At 48.8% G+C, this 24,929-nt stretch overlaps 1 pseudogene; it reads right to left on the bottom strand.

Annotated features, from left to right (window-relative positions):
• Positions 1-24,929, bottom strand: part of LOC147119964 (uncharacterized) — a 1,277,156-nt pseudogene that overhangs the window by 725,022 nt on the left and 527,205 nt on the right.

Genomic DNA, 24,929 nt, shown 5'->3' with positions numbered 1-24,929 from the left:
AATCGCTACACCGCTCTATTGCTTTGACCTTTCTCTTTAGATTTCTAAATTTCCCCTCACCTGACCCCTCCCCTCCCTTTTTAGTTTAGACTCAATGGGCTGGATTTTGTTAATGGGGAGCTTTTGGAGGCGGGACTCCCACATTTTGGGTTTTAGTCCCGCCTCCATCGACTTGTGGCCAACCCACGCTATTTTTCCTTGATTGACCTTGTTAAGCCCGCCCAACGGGCTTAGCAGGCCAATTAAGGGAAAGCCAGTTACAGGTGATGTCAGCGAGTGCTGTTTCATCTGTCAAGAGCTTTTGACAGATGAAATGTCATCGTTTGACAGCTCTGTGCAGTTGTCAAACACTGGCAATCTGTCTTCTAAGTTGTGTCTTTACTCAAGACTCAATTAGAAAGCCTTCCTGACCAGAAAGCAGAAGGCTGCAGCTTTTGACAGTTCAGCGGCCATTCTGTTTTCTGTGCCGGTGAGCTGCACACCGGGCATCTCGGCCCCTCCGATCCCCGCAGACCGACAGCCCGCCTCGCTGACCTTGGTGAGGTTCGGAGCTGTTGGGAAGCCCACACTTCAGGGCTCAAAATAGGGATTAGCCAAAAACTGCCTGTTAACTACCTGTTAACAGGCAGTTAATTGGCATTAATCCCCTTCCCGCCGCGAGGAGGCGGGACCCGGCGCGGGTCGGCTACCAGCCTCCTGGCAAGATGGCATGGAGGTGGGTTGGGCACCCGCCCCCAAATTCTGCCATTTTCCCGGCAGTCCCGCCTCCAAACCTGCCTCCCCAGGGCTGGCGAAATCCAGCCCAATACCTCTATTTATGAAGCTCAAGATCCCATATGCTCTGCTAACTACTCTCTCAATATGTCCTGCCACCTTCAAAGATCTATGCACATGAAATCCAGGTCCCTCTGTCCCTGCACACTCTTTAGAACTGTGCCATTAAGTCTATATTGCCTCTCCCTATCCCTTCTGCCAAAATGCATCGCCTCACACTTCGCTGTATTAAATTCCATTTGCCACTTGTCTGCCCATTCTGCTAGCCTATCTATGTCCTGTTGCAGTCAATTGGTATCATCCTCACTGTTTGCCACACCTCCAAGTTTGGTATCATTGGCATATTTTGAAATTTTACTCTGTATTCCAATATCCAAGTCATTTATAGTTCTCAAAAAAAAAGCAGTGGTCCTAGCACTGACCCTTGGGGAACACCACTGTCTACCATCCTCCAGTCTGAAAAACAACCATTTACCACAACTCACTGTTTTCTGTCCGTAAGCCAATTTCATATCTAAGCTGACACTGACGCTCCTATTCCATGAGCCTCAATTTTGTTAACCAGCCTTTTATGTGGTGCTTTGTCAAACGCGTTCCTAAAATCCATATAGACAACATCACTGCATTCCCTTCATCAACCTTCTCTGTTACTTCATCAAAAAATTCAATTAGATTAGTCAAACACCATCTGCTTTTTGCAAATCCGTGCTGGCTCTCCTTAATTAACTTAAATCTCCTCAAGTGCCTATTACTTTTTTCCCTGATTATTGTTTCTAAAACCTTACCCACCACTGATGTTAAACTGACTGGCCTGTAGTTTCTAGGATTGTCCTTACACCCTTTCTTGAACAAGGGTGCCACATTCCAATACTCTGACACCTCTCCGTATCTAGGAAAGATTGGAAGGTTATGGCAAACCCTTCCGTTATCTCCACCCCCACTTCCCTTAGCAACCTGGGATGCAAGCCATCCGGGCCAGGCAACTTATCCACTCTAAACATATCCAGCCTTTCCAGTACATCCTGCCTATCAATTTTCACCCCATCCATTACCTCTACCAAGTCCGCTTCTACCGATATTTTGTCAGCATCCTCTTCCTTAGTAAACACCGATACAAATTACTCATTCAGTATTCTAGCCTTACCCTGTTACACCATTGTTCAAAAAAGGGTGTATAGATAAACCCAGCAACTACAGGCCAGTCAGTTTGACCTCGGTAGTGGGGAAGCTTTTTGAAACTGTAATCAGGGACAAAATGAACAGTCACTTAGACAAGTGTGGATTAATTAAGGAAAGCCAGCACGGATTTGCTAAAGGCAAATCGTGTTTAACTAACTTGATTGAGTTGTTTCATGAGGTAACAGTGAGGGCTGATGAGGGTAATGCAGTTGACATAGTGTACATGGATTTCCAAAAGGCCTTCAACAAAGTGCCACATAATAGGCTAGCCAGCAAAGTTGAAGCCCATGGAATAAAAGGGACAGTGACAGCTTGGATACAGAATTGGCTAAGTAATAGGAAACAGAGAGTAGTGGTGAACGGTTGTTTTTCGGACTGGAGGCAGGTATACAGTGGTGTTCCCCAGGGATCGGTTCTAGGACTACTGTTTTTCTTGATATTTATTAATGACTTGGACATGGGTGTACAGGGCACAATTTCAAAATTTGTAGATGACACAAAATTTGGAAGTATAGTGCACAGTGAGGAGGAGAGTGATAGACTTCAGGAAGACATAGACAGGCTGGTGAAATGGGCGGACAGTGGCAGATGAAATTTAATGCAGAGAAGTGTGAAGTGATACATTCTGGTAGAAAGAATGAGGAGAGGCAATATAAACTAAATGGTACAATCCTGAAAGGGGTGCACGAACAGAGAGACCTGGGGATATGTGTGCACAAATCGTTGAAGTTCGCAGGGCAGGTTGAAAAAGCAGTTAAAAAGGCTTATGGGATCCTGGGCTTCATGAATAGAGGTATAGAGTACAAAAGTATGGAAATTATGATGAACCTGTATAAAACACTGGTCCGGCCCCAATTGGAGTACTGTGTCCAATTCTGGGCACCACACTTTAGGAAGGATGTGAAGGCCTTAGAGAGGGTGCAGAAAGGATTTACGAGAATGATTCCAGGGATGAGGGACTTCAGTTACGTTGATAGACTGGAGAAGCTGGGGTTGTTCTCCTTGGAGCAGAGAAGATTGAGAGGAGATTTGATAGAGGTGTTCAAAATCATGAGGGGTCTGGACAGAGTCGATAGAGGGAAACTGTTCCCATTGGCAGAGGGGTCAAGAACCAGAGGACACAGATTTAAGGTGGTTGGCAAAAGAACCAAAGGCGACGTAAGAAAAAACTTTTTTACGCAGCGAGTGGTTAAGATCTGGAATGCGCTGCCTGAAAGGCTGGTGGAGGCAGACTCAATCACGCTTTCAAAAGGGAGTTTGATAAGTACCTGAAGAAAAGAAATTTGCATGGCTACGGGGAAAGGGCAGGGGAGTGGGACTAGCTGAAGTGCTCTTGCAGAGAGCCGGCATGGGCTCGACGGGCCAAATGGCCTTCTTCCGTGCTGTAACCAATCTATGATTCTATGATTCTAAAAACCATGTCCAGAGCCAGCTAGGTCCAACAAAGGCAGATTTTGGCCCAAGATGGGAATTAAGACATAGAAGGTCAGATGTCCCAGTGAGATGCTGACCCAAAAGGAAGTAAAATAAAGAGTAGCCATCCATCTTAACTCCATCTACCCGCCTTGGTGCCGTAACCATCCATTCCATGCTTTTGTTGTTTACCATGGTCACAAGAAGCATTGCAGAAGTTGAAAAAAGTATTGAATTGCTATTTTTGTTCAGTCAAGTGCATTCTGCAAAATAACCTTCCCAATTTGTAATCAGTCTCATCTTACCAGAGTGCTCAGTAGTTTTGCTTATTGAAAGATTGGAGAAGTGCACATGGGGGAATGTGCAAGTTTAAAGTATCCATTCATATGACAAGAGGGACTCATTATTACATCCATTGGCTTACACTATTTAAAGGTAGATGTTGTCGGATTCACGAAATTCCCACATTTCCCCCAAGGTTATTAATAAAAGGGACCCTGCATGGACAATTTAAAAAGGGTACCCAAAAGATGGAGTCCGCACCTCGTGACCAAAAGCCTGTGAGATTTTAAAAAGCTTGGACTCTACAGCACAGAGCAGGCAGTTTCGGGAAATCGAAACTTAAAATGCATTTCTGTGAAAAGGACTTTGCGTTCAAAAAACCAGACAGCTAGGCAAACACTAAATATGCATTGTGTCAGATTGGAACAGATCAACCCAGTTAGGCCTAAGCATAAAGCCATTAGTTTGTCCGCATAAATAATCGAAAAAAGCTTAAGTAAGCCGCCAAGGCTGGACAGGCCGATTAAAATGCATTAATGACAATACAGCTCGGACATCAGGCCATCAGGTGCGATAAACGGCCATCTAAAGCCAGTTAGTTTTAGATTGGTATAATCATTTAAAACAGCCCTTTTTAAATTGTCCATGCAGTTAAACAATGGACTGACCTGATTTGGCGCGCAGATTAAGGGCCATCCGAAGGAGTATAATTGTAGGCCCATCAGTACCAATCGCTCCCTTCTCTTGACTCTGACCTCTTGTCTGGTCTTGGGCTGCTGCCGCCCGTACTCGTGTCCTGGCCTCGTGGCGGGTTCTCTTCTCGCTCCCCGCATTAAGTTGCAACCAAGGACATCCATACCAAGCGCGGAGGAGGGGAACGAGACCCGAGTCCAAAGTCACCCAGGAAACACGGGCCACGAAAGAGGGCAGAGGAAACGAGGCGAAACGAAGCGAGACGAAGAACAAGGTAGAGACCCGACAAGAGCAGAGAAGGGCAGCAAAAGACGCATTGATAAAAGCCAAACGCCTAGTTATAAGCTGGCGTTTGGGGAAGAGTTTAGATGAATAACACCGGCGTTCCAAGAATGGGTAGAAAAATCTAAGCAGTGAAAACTGCCAGCCGTCCCATAAACGCGACGTTACCGCCGACAACCGCCCGAGGGAGAAGAAGAAGAGAACCCATCGCGACGAGACGATGACGATAGCTGAGGAGAGGAAAGGTGTGCCACAGCAAGAGCTCCATCACCGCGCCCTGAGACGGAGTACCCCAAAGGACAGGAGGCCAAACCTCAAAACTCACAACTGTTAAAGCAACAGGCTTTGGATTGGTGAGCATGAATTCCTGGCCCCTCATAGCTTAATCTAGTTAGGTATAGGGGGTGGGATAAGGATAAGGGGATTGTTAATGTAGTTGTTTTTCCCTCGATGTGCCGTGTGTTCCCCATTCCCTGTATAAGTATATAGTTATTGTTTATGCCTGTAATTGTTTACCAGTAATTTCTCATCTGACTGTGTTTTATTTCTGTTTTAATAAAATCTTAGTTTTCTTACACCAAACCACTTGCCTACTCGATTTTTCTGTATCGGCGCCTGCACCTAAGTCCGGTGTCTAGAACCCAGGGGCGTGGGAGCGATTCGAACCGCTCACAGGCAGTCAGGGGCATAACTGACTGGGCGCACGCGCCACCCGCCACCCCCTACAGAAAATGGCGACTGCAGCAGGACACCGGCAGCAGGGTTGCGATACAGTAGACAATGGATCAGATGAGCAAACCATTATGGAGGAAAGGATTTTTGATTATGTGTTTAGCAAGGTGAATATCACAAAGAAGCGGATCACCACTCTGTTAAGGACTGGTCGTCCGGTAGATGCAGCAGCTAAGTGGACAGAGGGAAAGGAACACAAGAAGTCCTTAGAGAAGGCAGTGTGGCTGATGTGTTTCAAAAAGTGTGGTGTATGTAACTTGTTCCACCTTAAGAGAACTTAGACCTGTTCCACCTTAAGAGATGTACTACTTTCTCTGGCTGCTGTATACGCTTATATAATGGTGACCACACCGGTATATAAGTGCTGTGTAGTAATTTGCTGGGTAGTTCAGCCCTGACCTTCGACTAGTAAAGACCTGTTAAAGTTATTCTTGTGGTCTGTGTGCAGTGATTCATATTAACCATAACTGGAACACACAGACTTAACAAAAAGCAGGTCCAGCTTTTGGACAGGCTCATTGCAGCACAGGCAGCCGAGTTATAGGAGTCAGCCCTGGAGATCCAGGATAAGGCTCTAGCAGGGGAGAAGTTATTGGTAGTATTGCAGGCCCTGAATCAGGAGAGAGTGTGTTTAATGGGAGAACACAAGGCCCAGTTGGAATACCTACAGTGCCAAGTCACCGAAGCCAAGGGAAATGAGTTCAGGTTACAAGAAAAGAACGCCCACTTGACAAGGCAAGTTAGGGAACAGGATGAGAAAGTACAGGAGGTAAAGGCAGCTTACAAGTTAGAGAGCGAACGGGGGTTTGAGGAGGCAGACCGCGGCCCCTGTAAAGTGTGGTTAGAAAATCTGAGCCTGGCCCTCAGGAAGGCAAAAGGCATGGTGTGCCTCATAAGCTCAAAGGCAGGCCAGGCGGATTTTATGGGGAACGAGGGGAGGACAGTTCCAACGTCACCGGTAGTGCCCAGGGATGACACAGTTGAGGGACAGGAGGTCTCACGGCCACCACCCGTAGCGCCAAGCTTCAGCAAGGTCTGGCAGCAAGGGGGGGTGGAGCCAGAGGTGGGAGCAGAGGTGGAGCAACCCCCGCCAGAGAGGTCGGAGCCGAGACCGATGTGCCCAGCACGGCATCGGAGGTTCGGCCCACCCGTCAATGGCAACGATGAGGGACCCCTCCAAAACCAGTTCGTATTACCCTATAGCACCCAACAGCTTAGGGCTATGGTGAACCATATCCCAAAGCTCTCCGAAAAGGGAGACCGCTCGATCCACTTCAGGGACATAGAGCAGGCAGTCAGCATCAACGACTGCAATGGCACTGAGCAGGCCAAGATGCTGCTATTTTCCCTGGAGAGTAGTCTCCTCCAATCCCTCTCTGATGAGTGTAAGAGGGGGCAGAGCGGGTACGAGGAGCTTAGAGATGTGGTTCTGGAGGCCATGGGGATGAATGAGGGAAGTCCTTTCTCCCGCGTGGAGAAGACGCTACAGCTCTCAGGGGAGACCCCGCAGGCTTTCGTGGACCGGTTATGGCCGGTGTACCGGAGGGCCTGCCCAGGGTCGCCGAACTGGGTGTTCCTGAACGGGGATCCCCTGGCCCACTGGCTCCGTTGCCTGGTGGCGAACAGCTTGCCGCAGGTCCAGGCCAAGGCAGAAGTCTGGTTCGACCCCAAGAACCCCCAGACCACCGAACTTACGGTGATCAGACAGTTGACTCTGGCCTATAAAAACGGTAGGGGAACCGATGCACACCCGCCTAAGGGAAAGGTGCATGAGGTAAAACCCGGACTGGGTAGGAAAGAGTGGCACCAGGAAGGGAATAACCCCCCAACACAAAGACGAATTGTTACGGGTGCGGGAAGGATGGTCACTGGCGGAAGGAGTGCAAAAACCCTTGGAAAGATAACAAGGGAAAGAATTCCACAGCCCCAGCCCAAAAGGCGGAGGCAGGAATCACTCCCGCAGCGGTCGAGTCACTTTTGGACACCATGAGGTCCTTATTGACTGGCCGGGGAGAGTAGCAGCCGCTACCGGTGCTGTGACCCCGTCAGCCCCATCCAACCCGCAGCCCTGACTAGAGCCAGGGCAGCCTGTTTCCCTGTGTTCTCTCTGGTATGATGAATGGAAGAGACCCCTCTTGGAGATGGAGGTAGAAAAGGTGACGGGGACCTATCTGTTTGACATGGGGGCATCATGCACCGTGGTCTACTCAGCTAACCCCACCACCTCGCCTCTACCTAACGGGGTCCCATACAGTCTGTTGGGGTTCACAGGCAAAGAACAGGCCGGATCATTTTCCATCCCACTCGCCATTCATTTAGGTACGCTCTGCTCTAAGTGGACCTGTGTCCTGATGAAATGGGAAGTGGAGGGTGGAAGAGGGGTCCTGGGAGCCGACTTTATTGTAGGCCAAGGGATCCTAGTAGATTTGAGAAATCATTGCCTAAGGGGGGCAGGTAAAGGAAAGAACGGTGAGGTGGTAGTGATCCCAGGAAAGGAAGGGAAGGGGACCCTATGCACCATGAAGCCCAAAGAGGGTAATAACCTCGAGCTTATGGTCAGTAACACCCCACAGAGTTCCAGGCATTTGTGCAGGCCCACCTGGCCACATTTGCCACACACAAACACGACTGCGGGAGGATCAAAGGCTTTGAGGTCAGCGTAGACGGGGTCCCCATGGCCCGACCACAGAAACAGTATAACTTCCCCAGGGAAGCAGAGCCGGACATGAAAGCAGCCAAAGTTATGTTCATTAATAACTAAACATTCTTATTATGAACAGCTAGCTTCTAGCTAGTCATTTATTCAGTACACGTTCTCTGGGTACAGCATCTGTAGAGATTCAGCAGGCAGCCATCTTGACTACTGCCTTGTGGGTAGCCTAGTGCATTGTGGGTAGTGTAGTCTTAAACACATACAACTAAATATACAGCTCTATACAGCTCTACGGCGCCATCTAGTGTACCACTCTAGAATGACAAGTTATTGATCATTACATCCCCCTTTCTTTGAGGTTAACAAAATCAATATCAATCAACTTTCAAGAAAAACGATAAAGATGATATCAGTAACACTTTTGTCAGTGCTCTATAAACATAAACATTTTCGCAACAGTCAATACATTTTCAATATAGTTTTTCTTTGTACTCAAAGATTAAGTCTATCAGGCTTTTTTACTACACGTGTGGATCTTCTCAGCATGGGTAAGTCTGATGTGTTTTCATGAGATTGTTCTGGTGGTGAATGACAAGATTCAGTTGCGGCATTGTCATCAATCTGCTCTTGGATAGTTTCTTGTGTTTTCAGGAGGGAACGGCAGTTCCTCCTGAGAATCTGTCCTTCCTCAGTTCTAACAGTGTATGACCTTGGTCGTACTTCCTCAAGAACTGTAGCTTTCCTGTTCCATGCATCTGGATCCTCAATCCTGACAACATCATCCCTTGTCAGTGGTTTTAGAGTTTTGGATGACTTGTCATAGTATGATTTCTGTTTCAGCTTTAACAGTTGAAGTCTCTGCCTCAGTTCCTTACTTTGCTGTTCTTTTGCACAGCAGGGTAGCGTGGTGCGCAACTTGTGACCCATTAGTAGTTCAGCAGGTGAAGAACCACAGTCTAAAGGTGAGGCTCGGTAGCTCAGCAGGGCGAGATAAGGATCAGACTTGCTTTCTGTCGCTTTCTTCAGTAGCTGCTTGAGAACTTGAACACCTTTCTCTGCCTTACCATTTGACTGAGCATACAGTGGACTAGATGTGATGTGCTGAAAGTCATACTGTTCTGCAAACTGTTGCCACTCCTTACAGTTGAAGCACGGACCATTGTCGCTAATGGCAATCCTGGGAATTCCATGTCTGGCGAAGATGGATTTCACTGCTTGCTGTGGTGCTTGAGAGCAGTGCCATCTCAGGATAGTTAGAATAGTAGTCAATCACTATTAGATATTCTTTACCATTGAAATGAAAAAGGTCCATACCAACCTTTTGCCATGGTGCTGTTGGTATGTCAGCTACTATCATTGGTTCCTTTGTTTGTTTGTTTTGGTGTTTCTGACATGTCTCACATATGCCTATCATGTTCTCATTGTCCTTATTTATGCCAGGCCAATAAACAGTGTCTCTTGCTCTCCTTTTGCATTTTTCAATTCCGAGGTGTCCCTCATGAATCCTTTTGAGCATGTCTTGACGTAGAGCCTGTGGAATGACTATTCTGTTCTGTTTTAGTAATAGTCCACTTACGACACTCAACTCTGACCTTATGTGATAGTATTTTGGACAGGAACCTTTTGGCCAACCATGATAAATGTTCTCTATTACTGTTTGTAACACTGTATCTTTTATTGTTTCTTCTGCTATTTGCTTTGATTTTGTGTCTGACACGGGCAGCGCAGCAGTGACCACACTCACATGAACATCCACGTCTTCTTCAGTAGAGCTCACTTGACTCATTGTGGGTGCTCGGGATAGTGCATCTGCTAACACTATGTATTTGCCTGGTGTGTAGATCAGTTCAGAGTCATATCTTTGCAGCTTCATCATGAGTCGTTGAATCCTTGGAGACATCTCATTCAGATTTTTTTTTTATGATGGCAACCAGTGGGCTGTGGTCTGTCTCAAATGTGAAGGTGGGAAGTCCATATATGAAGCCATGAGACTTTTCTAGTCCAACTACCAAGCCTAGACATTCTTATTATGAACAGCTAGCTTCTAGCAAGTCATTTATTCAGTACACGTTCTCTAGGTACAGCATCTGTAGAGATTCAGCATGTGTGCAGGCAGCCATCTTGACTACTGCCTTGTGGGTAGCCTAGTGCATCGTGGGTAGTGTAGTCTAAAACACATACAACTAAATATACAGCTCTATACAGCTCTAAGGCTCCATCTAGTGTACCACTCTAGAATGACATGTTATTGATCATTACAGCCATGTCCTCGTTAGTACAGCAGGGAGTCCTGAGACCGATAGCTACCCACGTGAACTCTCCATTGTGGCCGGTTAGAAAGCCGGACAATTCCTGGAGGGCCACGGTGGACTATCGGGTGCTCAATAGTAACACCCCAGCCTGTGCACCCACGCTAGCAGCAGTTGCCGACCTAATAGGAAGTATTCCAGCATCCGCGACCACTTTCACGGTGCTGGATATTTCCAACGGGTTTTGGTCCATCCCTTTAAGGAGGGAGGATCAGTACAAGTTTGCCTTTACGTTCAAAGGGCAACAGTACACGTGGAACTGCTTGCCTCAGGGCTTCCACAACAGCCCCAGCATTTTCCATCACTGCATGGCAAACAGTTTAAAGGAGTTCAGCCAGCCCAGAGAGTTGGTACAATATGTGGATGACCTGCTTCTCTTCACCGATTCGAGAGAGGAGCATGGCCCACTATTGGCCGAACTGCTGGAGCTGCTTGGGCAGAAGGGTTTTAAGGTAAACCCCAAGAAAGTGCAGATCGGCCAGCAGGAGGTGAAATTCCTAGGCCTGACCGTACGCGCTGGAGAAAGGGCCATAGATAAGGCTAGGAGAGAAGCGGTACAAGAGCTACCAGTCCCCAACACGGTGACGGGTGTGAGGTCGTTTCTAGGGCTAACCGGGTACTGCAGGGACTTTATTGAGGACTATGCAGCCACAGCGGCCCCTCTGCTCCGACGCCTACACAAGGGAGTGGAGTGACTTTGGGGTGAGGGTTACCAGGCAGCATCTGTCAGGCTCAAGAAAGACCTGCAGACCGCACCAGCTCTAGGGGCTATAGATGGGGGGAAAGAGTTTTTCCTGGAGGTAGCAGCCAACGGGGACAGCCTGAGTGCTGTGTTGCTCCAAGAGTGGCATGGCAGGCTGAGGCCGGTGGTCTACTCCTCCAGGATACTCACGGATGTACAGAGGAGCTACTCCAATTGTGAGCGGCACCTCTTGGCCACACATTGGGCTGTGAAAGGATCGCTGATCTTCACAGGCACCTCTCCCATCACCCTCCTCACTAATCACACACCCACCCAGATGCTTCTGGACGGGAGGATCAAGGATGGAACAGTGAGCAGTACCCGCATTGCCCGCTGGACCTTGCTCCTCTCACAGATGGATCTTAAGGTGAAGGGTCTCTGTGAGCCAAAGCTCGCAGCCAACCTGGTATATCCTGGAACAGCCCACCGGTGTTCCATAGAAGGCGTTTGGGAAGTGAACATAGGTTTATGGGCTGGGTTACATCCCACGAGTTGCGAGATCTATGTAGACGGTTCCAGCACAGTATCTGCTGGCGAGCGTCTCATGGGGTGTGGAGTTTACGACCCAGCGGCAAACATTGCCCTGGCGATTAAGCTCCCCAGCACCATGAGCACCCAGCAGGCTGAACTGCCCACGGTAGTGTACGTCGTTACACACCCCGAAATCTTCCCCACCCCCTACACGATTTGCTCGGACAGCATGTTCACGTGCAATTCGTGTACGGAGTACCTGGCCATTTGGTCCCGTCGCGGATGCACCTCCGCCGACGGGAGACTCCTCACAATAAAACCCCTGCTGGAAATGATCCTGGCAGCAGTGGGGGAGGAAGGGGAGGTTTTCATCCACAAGGTGAAAGCCCATTCCTCCACAGAACCCCGCGGCCAAGGAAAACAGCAGGCTGACATGCTCGCTAAGGAGGGTGCCCGCACAGGTACTTTCTGGGACCCGTATGGGTCCAGACCCATGGCGGTGGTCAGAGGTAGGGACGGGACCCAAGAGAGTGCAGGGGTAGCTTTAGCCCCGGACCTTAAGGCGGTCCAAGCCCAAGACCCCGTCCTCAAGGCAGTCCTCAACGCAGTGACTGAGGGGAAAAGGGTAGAGGGTCCGTATGGCACAGCAACCCTCTCCGTAAAAGAGGGCATGCTGTTCCGGGGGGAACAGTGGGTTGTGCCACAGCAGCACCGGAGGGAATTCCTTCAACTGGCCCATGAGGATCCAGGAGCGGGACACCCCGGGCCTGAGACCACCTGGCAGCGGGTGGAACAGGTGGGATGGTGGCCGGGACGCAGGGAAGATGTCCTTGAGTTCTGTGCAGGCTGACTTGTGTGCGCTGCGAACAACCCTGACCCCCACTAAAGGAAGGTCCCTACGGGACATGTCAGGAGGGTAGAGGGACCATGGCAGTCGATACAAGTCGACTACATCGGGCCCCTGCCCACCGCCCAGGGAGGCTATAAGTACTGCCTAGTCCTGGTGGACGTGTTCACCAAATGGGTAGAGGCCTTCCCCTGCAGAACAGCCACAGCTCTGGGTACTGCCAGGATCCTGGTCCGGGAAGTGTTCTCGCGGTGGGGACTACCACAGTATGTGGAGTCTGACCAAGGGAGTCACTTCACCGGACAGGTGATGCAGAATACCCTTATCCTGCTAGGCATTGAGGGGAAATGGCACGTGGCCCACAACCCGCAGTCATCAGGGATTGTGGAGAGAATGAATAGGACCCTAAAAGAAAGGTTGAGGAAGGAAACGGTGGACTCGCCCCGTAAATGTGCCGAGGTCCTACTGTTGGTTCTGATGGGGATCCGGGCCAGCCAGTCTAAAAGCACGGGGTACTCCCCGTACGAGCTGATGACTGGCAGGGTTATGCGGAGCCCCACTCATGTACTAGCCCCGGTGCACACGGAAGGTCAGCTCAGAGAGGTAAACCGGGACAGGTTCGCCCGAAACCTCTTTGAGCACCTTAAGCAGGTCCACAAGCAGGCGGCTGGGAACATGGGAAAGCAGCACCGGAGCAACCGATTGCTGCTCGAACCCCGAAAGCACCACGAGTGAGAGGCAGGAGATCAGGTCATGGTGAGAAACTATGCCCGAGTAGGAAGTTTGGAACCATTGTACATGGGGCCCTACAGCATTGTAGACAAGGCCAGCCCCATGGTATATGCCGTTAAGATGCCCCGGCGTACAAAATGGTTTCATATTAACCAGTGCAAACTGTTTAAACCTGAAAGGAGAAAACAGCCAGTTGTGGTAAGGTCTGAGGATAGAGATCCTCAGCCTGCAGCAGGAGCGAGGTCAGAGACTGCACAGGCAGGCGCTGTGGCTTTCTTAAAGGGAGGGGCCATCCCGCCCACCAATTGGGACACTCCCCCGCTCTTCTGGGATCCAGAAGAGGAGGGAACTGAGGGCGAAAACGCCGCCCCTAACCCAGGTGTAGAGGAGGAGGGACCTGAGGGCAAAAACCCCGCCCCTAACCCAGGTGTAGAGGAGGAGGGACCTGAGGTCGAAAACCCCACCCCGGACCCAGTTATGGGACCTGGGGGAGGAGACTCTCAGCTTACAGCAACAGGCTGCGGAGAGTTACCTGCCCCTAGCCCAGGTTCGGGAGAGGTCAAGCCTGAGGGAGCGGCGGTTTGGGTTAAAGGCCCATCGGCCAAGAAAGCCCCACCCGCCAAAGTCCCTAGAATGTCCCCGCGGATGCCCCAGCCGAGAAAGCCATGGTCACCAGCTCCCCAGTTACCAAGGGCCGCCCCTCGAGTCAGGGGGAGGTCCGAGGACAGAAGTCCCCAGCCAGCAGCCATGGGCGGCGAGGGACCAACAGTGCAGGATGGTGCGGCCACGCCGGAGGAAGCGGTGTGCCACAGTCCAACCAGGAATTAGCCTGGCCGCCCGGAGACAAGCGGCGGATGTACATAGTTTAGGTAATGTATGTTGATATTTAAGTTATGTATTTAGCTTAAGTTTGGGTGTTTTAGCTTAAGTTAAGTAAGGTGATGGGTAGTTTTAATTAAGTAGTAATCTGCTAAGAGTGTGTGTATTTGAGTCGAGGCCGCAAGGCTCGACTATGCTTCACCCAAGCCAGAGAATCTCTTGGGGACCTGGCTGCATGTTTTTGTATCTGTTGCAGAAAGACTTTCAGGATGAAGGGGATCATAATCCTACTCGCCCTGATGGGACTGAGCCTGGGAAAGAGGGGTAACGTCGAAGACTCCCACATCTATGGGTGCTCCGGAGATAGAGCGCTGATAGCAACCGACGGAAGCAGCGAACGGGATGCAGAGGAGACCGCCGTCTACGTCCATGAGGGAAGGTGGCCAGGGTGGCTGGGGTCCAATTTGTCTCAGTACTCCAGCCAGAGCGGGTTCATGTACGGGGAGGCCTCCCTCCTGTGCCCCAGGGTACGGGTCATTATCACAAGGGTCAGCGTCACCATAGGGAAACGTGTATGTTTAACGTGCAAGTGACATATTCCTCTGGATAGGTGGTGGTGGCTCAGAAAGCTGAGCAAAGATATGAGAAACCCCGCAGTCGAGTGGGAACGGTTGGGGAACAATACCCACCGGACGATTACAGGGACTCACGGGGGATTAAGCGTGTGTTGGGACAAGTGGTGGGAGCCGGATCAAGGGATTTACATCTGTATGTGGGGGTCAGAGAGGGTCTGCCCCTCAGGCATATCCATTATTTTCCACCGACAGTGGCAAGACACCAGGGAGGGGATGGAATGGGATACCAGCCTGAAGGCGTGTGCAGTCCCATACTCCCCAATCCCAGTCAATGCCACCGAGCTTGTTACCCGCCCCCAAGGGACCAGGGAATGGACTGGTACTAGTGCCTCCCGATCAGATGCTTTACCAGGGGGTACACTACGCGGTAGCCTCCGTGATTTTAAATCTCACCAAGGTACATTTACCGGAGTGGTGTCCCAAAGAAACAGAGCAGCTATACCAGGCCCTATTAAAGGACATGTTCAAGAAGTTTTATGAGTTCGATTTCACCAATGTTGACAAAACCGAACTGTACACCACACACCGCGAGTTTTTGGGAATGCAGGGAGACAAAGAAGGGGAGTATGGAATGATGTTTAATACTGGGTCCTCTGTCATCAACAGTTTGGATGACATAGAGCAGCAGACCCAGATAAATGGTTTAAAAACTCAGTTGAAGAAGGTATTAATGGATGAGAACAAAGTAGTGGGCTCGGAGTTGCATGAGGACCAGGCCATGACCGTCCATTTAAAAGAGATTATAGTGGAGTTGGAAAAGCATGCAAAGACGGTAAATGCCCTCATAAGGGAGGACAGAAATGTTTCTGACCATGCTGCGCAGAACGAGGTGTGCGTGTTGTATGGGGCGTGGTTGCTGAGCGAGGGCCGCAGTAATCTGGAGGATTTAAAACAGGGTTTAGTCCCCTCCTGGATCAGCAACAAACACCTCGCAGCCCTCCATCCATTTGAGAATGCATTAAGCCCGTGCCAACTCCGGCTAGCTTCCGAAGCCTACCCAGTCCCAGTGGATTGTGGATGGTCCAACCACACGATCATGGGAGTAGTAGTTAGGATGCCGGTCATGGGTAGGACAGCCCGACCCGCGCCGGTATACAGGGTTGAGAACATTGGAGTCATTCAAGGGGGTGCACACATTCATTTCACAGCGGTCCCGCATTACGTCATAAAGTGGGAGCACGCTATGACAGGTACTGACCTCTCAGGTTGCCAGAGCCAGGGAGCACACATAATCCTGTGTCCCCAGCACTTGAATGCCTATTCAAAACCGCAGTGCGGGTTCAAAGCTGCTGGCGCGAAACCAAAAATTGTACCATGGAGGCAATGGCACAAGGCCATGTTCCCCTGCAAGTAGCATATATAGGAGGTGGGACATATTGTGTCACCACAGGTGCATCCCACTACCAGCATGGACAGCATAGCTGGTGTCCGGTTAGTGACAGCAGTTTCTGCTTTAAACCCGAGGCAGAAGTTCAAGTGGCCCAGGAACGAATTGTCCCCATTCCTGAACCCTCCACTGTTCACCTCACTGTAAAGTAGAATTTTATCAATTTGCAGAAGTGTGTGGCGCATTACGGCTATGAAATTCCCCCTCTCCCTGAACACCTTACCAAAATAATCAAAGCCGTTATAGTTTCGCAGAAAGATTTTTACACTCTAGAGCAGAAAACAGTAGAGATAGGGACAAAGATATTGGATATTGTGATTCCACCCTGGTGGGACATTTTCAATAATATTGAGGTCCCTTCGTGGATCAGACTGGCTTCCCACATTCTCATGGTTTGCCAGTTAGGGATAGTGTTGTATCTAGTCTGCATTCAATGCAAGGGAAAAGGTCAGATGCTAGAATTCCGAAACCAGAGGATCTGGAAGAAACATTATGTGAAGGTGGAGGGAGATACACCTGTGTGAGTTTTTTGTATTTTTGATTAAAGATTGTTTTTTTCTGTTTGTTGTTTTTAATAAAGATTTTGCGACGCGTTATTAATAAAGGTGTATGTGTACCAAGTGGTGCGGGGTGTTGGACCCCCTCCATGCTTGGATGTGTCTAAAAGACTAATTATTCTATGTATGCTTATGTACACTACATTTTCACGGAATGGGAAGTGCATGCGTCGTGGGTATATTAGATAGGTAATTACAGGGGAAGGTTGACTATGGAGGGTCAGAAATTTTGCTCAACTTGTAAGGATGATACTTCAAGCAAGTTTTAGTATCACAGGGGGGAGTTTAGGATTCGTGAAATTCCCACATTTCCCCCAAAGTTATTAATAAAAGGGACCCTGCATGGACAATTTAAAAAGGGTACCCAAAAGATGGCGTCCGCACCTTGTGACCAAAAACCTGTGAGATTTAAAAAAGCTTGGAATCTGCAGCACAGAGCAGGCAGTTTCGGGAAATCGAAACTTAAAATGCATTTCTGTGAAAAGGACTTTGCGTTTGAAAAACCAGACAGCTAGGCAAACACTGAATATGCATTGTGTCAGATTGGAACAGATCAACCCAGTTAGGCCTAAGCGTAAAGCCATTAGTTTGTCCGCATAAATAATCAGAAACAGCTTAAGGAAGCCGCCAAGGCTGGACAGGCCAATTAAAATGCATTAATGACAATACATCTCGGACATCAGGCCATCAGATGCGATAAACGGCCATCTAAAGCCAGTTAGTTTTAGATTGGTATAAACATTTAAAACAGCCCGCCAAAAGTTAAACAATGGACTGACCTGATTTGGCGCGTAGATTAAGGGCCATCCGAAGGAGTATAATTGTAGGCCCATCAGTACCAATTGCTCTCTTCTCTTGAATCTGACCTCTTGTCTGGTCTTGGGCTGCTGCCGCCCATACTCGTGCCCTGGCCTCATGACGGGTTCTCTTCTCGCTCCCCGCATTAAGTTGCAACAAAGGACATCCATACCAAGCGCGGAGGAGGGGAACGAGACCCGAGTCCAAAGTCACCCAGGACACACGGGCCACGAAAGAGGGCAGAGGAAACGAGGCGAAATGAAGCGAGACGAAGAACAAGGTAGAGACCCGACAAGAGCAGAGAAGGGCAGCAAAAGACGCATTGATAAAAGCCAAACGCCTAGTTATAAGCTGGCATTTGGGGAAGAGTTTAGACGAATAACACCGGCGTTCCAAGAATGGGTAGAAAAATCTAAGTAGTGAAAACTGCCAACCGTCCCATAAACGCGACATTACCACCGCCGACTGCCCGAGGGAGAAGAAGAGAACCCATCGTGACGACGGTAGCTGAGGAGAGGAAAGGTGTGCTGCAGCAACAGCTCCAGCACCGCGCCCTGAGACCACGTGGCGACGGAGTACCCCAAAGGACAGGAGACTAAACCTCAAAACTCGCAACTGTTAAAGCAACAGGCTTTGGATTGGTGAGAATGAATTCCTGGCCCCTCATAGCTTAATCTAGTTAGGTATAGGGGGTGGGATAAGTATAAGGGGATTGTTAATGTAGTTGTTTTTCCCTCGATGTGCCGTGTGTTCCCCTTTTCCTGTATAAGTATAGTTATTGGTTTATGCCTGTAATTGTTTACCAGTAATTTCTCATCAGACTGTGTTTTATTTCTGTTTTAATAAAATCTTGGTTTTCTTACACCAAACCACTTGTCTACTCGATTTTTCTGTATCGCCGCCTGCACCTAAGTCCGGTGTCTAGAACCCAGGGGCGTGGGAGCGATTCGAACTGCTCACAGGCAGCCAGGGGCATAACTGACTGGGCGCACGCGCCACCCGCCACCCCCTACAATGTTGGGCAGTGCGAGTTAAATTTAGAACGTAAGAGGTACAAAATTGGTTTACAAGAGTGACCTGTGCCACTGAACGCAAGAGAATATCTATGGCAGACCCAAATTTGTAACAGGGTTACAATGACATAATAAACCATGAGTGTGAAACAAGAAAATTGTTAAGTAGTCCATTTATCCTTATGGAATTTTAAATTATTATTTTAAATTCTCAGGAAGTAATTCCATTACTGTAAGCTAGAAGTCATGCTGGCTCATCTAAATTATTCACAGTAGTGCATAATATTAATAATAATTACCCTTTGCAATATAAGTACTGAGGATTAGAGCATGATTCATGCATTACAACTCAATTATTTATAGCAGTGGTTTGCTCTATTGACAATGTCTAAGATTTTTACTTTATACTTGTAAACAGATTAGTGAATATCTGGTCATTTGCTTGGATACGTACATCTAAACTATTCAGTTACAATAGGAACCAATAATAAAATCCAAAGCTTCAGCCCCTGGTGCCTGTTCTGCCATTTAATTAGATCATGGCTGGTCTGTATCTTAACTCCATCTACCCGCCTTGGTGCTGTAACCCTTAATACCCTTACCTAACAAAAATCTATCAATCTTAGTTTTGACATTTTCAATTGACCCTCAGCCTCAACAGCTTTTTGGCGGAGAGAGTTCCAGATTTCCACTACCCTTTGTGTGAAGAAGTGCTTTCTGATATGTATACAAAGGAAAAATAGTAGAAACCAATATATAGGTCTCCATCATCCAGGAGGCATTTTCTCAAACTGATAAATGGGTTGGATTGATAAAGTGGGAAAAACTGAGTAGACATCAGGATCTTACAATTTATTTATTTCACTGAACATATAATGAATTTATTTTATTGAAAAATTTGGGAAATACACAACTGTCTGATTAAATTTAAACCTGAATATAGCAGGAGAAAATGTTACAAAGAAGAAAATGTACCCCTGCTTCCATAGCTGCCATCGTCCCACCATAGTCGCCTTGGCAAATTCAGAAACTGATCAACACACCACAATGCATTGTGCTCTATCACTCCTGCAGATGCACAGAAAAGGTAACTGGGAAAATGCTAGGGGCAGATTTTAAAGAGTAAGCATCGGGAGCAGAGTAGAAGTGGCATAAATAGAAGGTCAAAAAAGTTGGCAGCTCGCTCAGAAAGCGAAAGGTGATAACTATGAGCGCCCTTACCCACTTGGCAATGGGGGTGTTCATTATCTTATTATTAATAATTTGTGGTCCTTGTTAACTGAACATTTTAACTATGTCAGGAGTTGATGTTAGGAATTGACAGGCACATTGGAAATAAACAGGGGCTTTTTCAAATTTCTCATTGTGAAAGGAGTTTCAATTAATCAGTTGACCATGTGAAGGTTTCGATGGATTAGCTGATTAAATTTTACAGATACGCAGATGGCACGGTGACTTTCTTTACCATTTCTTTTTCATTTGTGTGTTTAACAAAATGGCATCCCAGGCAACCTTTCAATAAAAGCTAGCACTCAGAATTTTAACCATGCTGTGCTGTATGTTCTATATAGCTCCTAACCAAAGCTCTAAATGATCTCACCGTAAATAGATCTCTCGGGGCTTTCTCTGTAGCCTGGACCTTCTTTTCTTGTATGAAGACCTTGTCCATTGATTCGCTCCTATAAAAGGACATATTATCATTGAACAATACTGGTGGGGAAATAATTGGCTAATTTAGGGAATGAACATGTTCAAGTAAAAATATTTCTTCCATCTCTTGCCAGGCACACAATGAAATTATGAATATTGGGTGGAAACACTCCATTGTATCACTTGTGCATGGTAGCTGTGCTTCATAGCTCTCCTCAACTCCTGAAGGAACTAGCACTTTGCAGAACACTTTTCACAAAAGACTGAATCTGTTAAGTATGTGTATTGTATTGAACAATTAACACAAAGACTTAAACGTATAACTCAAACAGGTCTTTACTGGTTGGAGGTAGGGACTATACATAGGTCTTTACTTCATGCCCACAGGCGGGAACTGAGGGGGATCAGTACCCACAGTACTATTTATACCCCTATGGCCAGGAGTGGTACTGCGTATCACTACGCCCAACAAGTAGTGCAGTCCTGTCCATAGGTTCAAAGTAGCACACATATTACATACACAACAGAATCATTTTCATTTCAAAATTTCACAGAGAACTTCCTGGAACCATCACATTAAAATCCGATGCTGTAAGAGAAAACCCACAATATTGTAGAAACAAATAGCAGTTAGAAACTGCTATTCAACTCGAGCCAGTATGACTAAAGAACAACAACACCTTGCATTTATATAGTGCCTTTAATGTAGTAAAATGCCTCAAAGTGCTTCACACTCCTATTGAACCTGAGTCATACAGGCTACAGAGTTTTAAAAAAAGTTTGTATGGAGATTTTGTAAAGATATAGTACTGTTTTATGTCAATATTTCATCTACAAAATTAAAAATCAGTCTTGAACAACATTCCATTTGGAAATGCCAAAAGCTCAGTGGGTAAATGTGTTCATCATGTAGAGCAGGGTGTCCCAGGTGTATCTGATCTCTACTGAGCGAGCTGATCTCAGCTAGGGTAATTATGGAGTAATTACACTTGGCTCTAATATCATCACTGTGCTAGAAAAGGGAAAATTAGCTAAGGCCCCCCCTTGTAACTGTTTTTTAATAATCTGGTCAACTAGGTGTCTGATGTGTAAACTCATCACCATTTCTAAAATCTCCAAAGCAAGCTACTGAAGATCCACATAGGCTGAATTGTTTTTCTGCGTGGTGCACATAGAAGTTACAACACAGAAACAGAAAATTTGTCTCAACCAGTCCATGTCAGTGTTTACCCTTCATGTGAGAAAATAGTTCTAATTGCAACTACCCACCCTGTCCCCATGTCCCTTCAACCCATGTTGGCAGTTTCTGCCTCAACCACTAACCCTGGAAGTGGATTCTACAACCTCACAACTCTCTGTGTGAAGATGTTTCTACTGCCCTCAGTTCTGAATCTCTTGACGAGGAGTGCATACTGTTTCCCATAGGGACACATCTCACTTACCTAAGTCCAGAGCGATTAGGTTTAGGCTGGCAGATTCAAGATTTATCAGCCCGTAAAAATATGCGCTGGGGAATTACTGGAATTTAAACAGCTAAAACTGTGCAGCGTACTAGTACAGGGCACTGATATGCTTCCTGCTCTTTGTCCAGGTAGAAACACCCTACCTGTTAGGCATTAGCTAGCTGGGTTATGTAAAGCCAAGTGGGAGAATTTCCAGCCCCCAACCGGTGACCGGTCAAGCCCTCCATTTGTAGGGTTCTAAAAATTCCCACATTCCCCAAAAGTTATGGATAAAGGGGCCCTGTATGGACAAGTTATTAAAAAGGGTACCCAAAAGAAAATGGCTTCTGAAACCTCGTGACAGAAGCCTGCAGGATTTTAAAAAGCAAGGCCCTGCAAAGGCAGGCCCATTCAAATCCTGAAACGAAACCTAACATGCATGGATCTGTGGGAAAGACTTTGGCCTAGAAATTCAGTATAGCCACGTTTGGGGCGCTACAGCCGGGCGGCCGCTAAAGTTTGCGGCCGGCGTAACTTCGCGCCATCTTCGCCGATAATCAGTGGCATCGCCCCAAGAGGTTGCTGCTGCGCTAAAACAGGCGATGCACAACTATCATTAGGCGCTAAGCCGGCGGCCCGGGGCGAAACCCCCGAGGGCGGGCGCAGCGCAGGTGCGGCGAGCTGCTGATTGACAGCAGACATTCTGGCGCCGGTGAGCTCTTAAAGGGGGAGGGTGGATGTGTTTTTTTGAAAGGCCGAGACTGGTGTATTTGTGTTTTTTGAAAGGCCGAGACTGGTGTATTTGTGTTTTTTGAAAGGCCGAGACTGGTCGATTTGTATTTTTTGGGGGGGCTTCTCTCCATTAGTTTGTAATGTGGGAAGGGCAGAGGTTTCAAAGAAATAAATGTTCTTAAATCGCACTGTCCATGCTTTCTTTTGGAAGTCCTGGTTGCCCTGCTCGGCTGAGGGCTTGTGGAGCGGCTACATTCTTCTTGTGCCATTGGCACAAGCCATTCCCTGAGAGGGGGCCTAGAACCGACGTTCAATAAGCCGCCGACGGGCGGCCCTTGCACTTTCTGCCTCCCTCCTGTGCTGGTACTCCTCCTCCTCCTCCTCCTCCTCCTCCTCCTCTGGTGGTCCTCCAATGTCTGGTGGCAGTGGCTGAGTCCTGCGGATAGCCAGGTTGTGCAGCATGCAGCACACGACCACGAAATGGGAGACTCGCTCAGGCGAATACTGTAGGGCTCCTCCGGAACGATCCAGACAGCGGAACCGTTGCTTCAGGACGCCGATTGTTTGCTCAATGATGTTCCTGGTTGCTTGATGGCTGTCATTGTATCCCTCTTCAGCAGGGGTGCTGGGCGCACGGAGCGGGGTCATCAGCCATGTGCACAAAGGATAGCCTTTGTCCCCGAGAAGCCATCCTCGTGGGTGAGGCTGGGCCTGGAACATGTCTGCCACAGAAGTCTGGCGCAGGATGAAGGCATCATGGCTGCTGCCTGGAAAGCAGGCATTGACAGCTAGGATGAGCTGCCTGTGGTCACACACCAACTGCACGTTGAGTGAATGGTAGCCCTACCGGTTGTGGTAATCCTCGGCATTCTCCAGAGGTGCCCGCAAAGCCACATGCATGCAGTCAATGGCGCCCTGCACCATGGGGAAGCCCGCTAATGCTGCAAAGCCCATTGCACGCTGTTGCTGCTTGACAAGGGCCATGGAGAAGGAGATGAACTGACGTCTCCTTCTGAATAGGACATTGGTCACCTGGCGGATGCAGCAATGCACGGCAAACTGGGAGATGTTGGAAATGTCCCCAGTAGCGGATTGGAAGGAGCCGGTGGCATAGAAGTTGAGAGACACCGTCACCTTCACTGCCACCGACAGAGACGTCCTGCTTCTCAGATGTGGTTGCAGATCTCCGCGAAGCAGGTGGCAGATCTCAGTGACCACCGCCCTTCGGAATCGCAGCCACCGAACACACTGCTCCTCAGACATGTTCAGATATGAGAACTGCTGGCGGTATACCCTGGGTGGGTAAGGCCTCCTTTGCCGACGCCTGTTGCCCCCTCGCCGTCTGGCCATGTCTGCCACTCTCTCACGGCGTCTGTGAGCCCTTTGAATGCAATGGAGAAGGCCAACGTTTGCACCCATTGCAGCCCCCATTATATGTTTCCAATCAATGATATGGCTCTGAAGTTAAAGACAAGTGGAAAGCTGTGGCCTGTGCGAGTGTTGAGCCAAACCAGAAAGCTCTCTACCTTTGTCTCTCTGCAAAGATCCGTCTCTCACAAAGAAGGAGTGTTGCAAAATGGCTGCCTTTTCTACTGCAGGAGGAGTGCCCTTTAATTTGCGCCCCCCGCGCCCCGCAGCGACTGAGAACCGTTCCCCTCTACCAGTCGCTAGGGGCGCCAGGCGCACAATAGGCCAGCGCCACTGAATTTCCGGTTTGGGGCGAACAAAGGGCGTTACACAGTGAAATGACGTCAGGACCTGCGCGTGCAGCTGAGCGCGCGCAAAGGCTTTGCGCCGCCGCTAAATCTTTACTGAAGTTGGGGAGAGGCGCAGATCGCGCTGCGCCCGGCCACTAGCCGCCTAGCGCCCCACATCTCCTCCTCCTAAGGCGCTAGCGGCTGGCGCAAACAACTGAATTTCTAGGCCTTTGTCACTTCTAAAAGGCAGACAGCTAGATAAACACAGAATATGCATTCTTCATCTTGAAACAGATCAACTCGGGATAGACCTAGGCCCCGATTTTCGGGCAGCTGTTGGGCGGCTTTTCATGCGGCCGTGGTCCGAAAATCGCGGAAAAAGCGGGTCGAGACCCCCCCCGCCTGATTCCCCGCCCCGTCCGACTTTCGGACCGCCGTTTCCACGCGCCCCGCTTCAGTCCCGCCCGCCGCTGGCGGGACTGCTCGTCGGAGCACTAATCACCAATGATCACCTTGTTAAGGACGATTTTCCCGTGCCGTTGCAACTTTGGGGCTTTCCCCACCTGAAACCCGCCTGCGGGGAACCCCGTCAATGAGAGCTGGCGTGAAAACAGCTGGCTTGCTTGCTTGCAGCAGCAGGTCGCTGAGGACTGAAGAGATTTAAAGAGGCAGCATTTGCAGGCTGCAGGGCCTTGTTGATCAAGGCTTGGGAGAAGTATTTGAAGCCTTAGGAGCAGCTGCAGAAAGTTGGAGCCTCACACACTTCTTCAGTGTGAGCTCCTGGGAAGCCCCTCTCACCACCCTAACTCAGGACCTCCTCAACCGAGGCATCTGCTCGAAGCATGGGAGGCCTTTGGCACCTTCCCTTCCTGGCATTATAGGATCTCCAACTCCAACAGCAGAGGTGACAGCAGCAGAACCAGGAAAAGCAGGATGATTACCAGGAGCACCAGGCTGCTGCTCACTCACCTGAAGCTGCACAAGCCAGAAGGGGCCAGCACTTGGAAGTGGCTTGAGAGCACCTTGCTGCGCTTTAGGGGGCCAGTGGGACCCGTTTCTGCACTGGCAGTCCTACTCAGAAGGACCCATG

Source organism: Somniosus microcephalus, chromosome 4, assembly GCF_052327205.1.
Source record: "Somniosus microcephalus isolate GS21.2 chromosome 4, FLI_Smic_1.0, whole genome shotgun sequence".
NCBI lineage: Eukaryota > Metazoa > Chordata > Chondrichthyes > Squaliformes > Somniosidae > Somniosus > Somniosus microcephalus.
The sequence above is the reverse complement of the archived record's forward strand: the minus strand, read 5'-3'. Positions and strand labels throughout refer to the sequence as shown.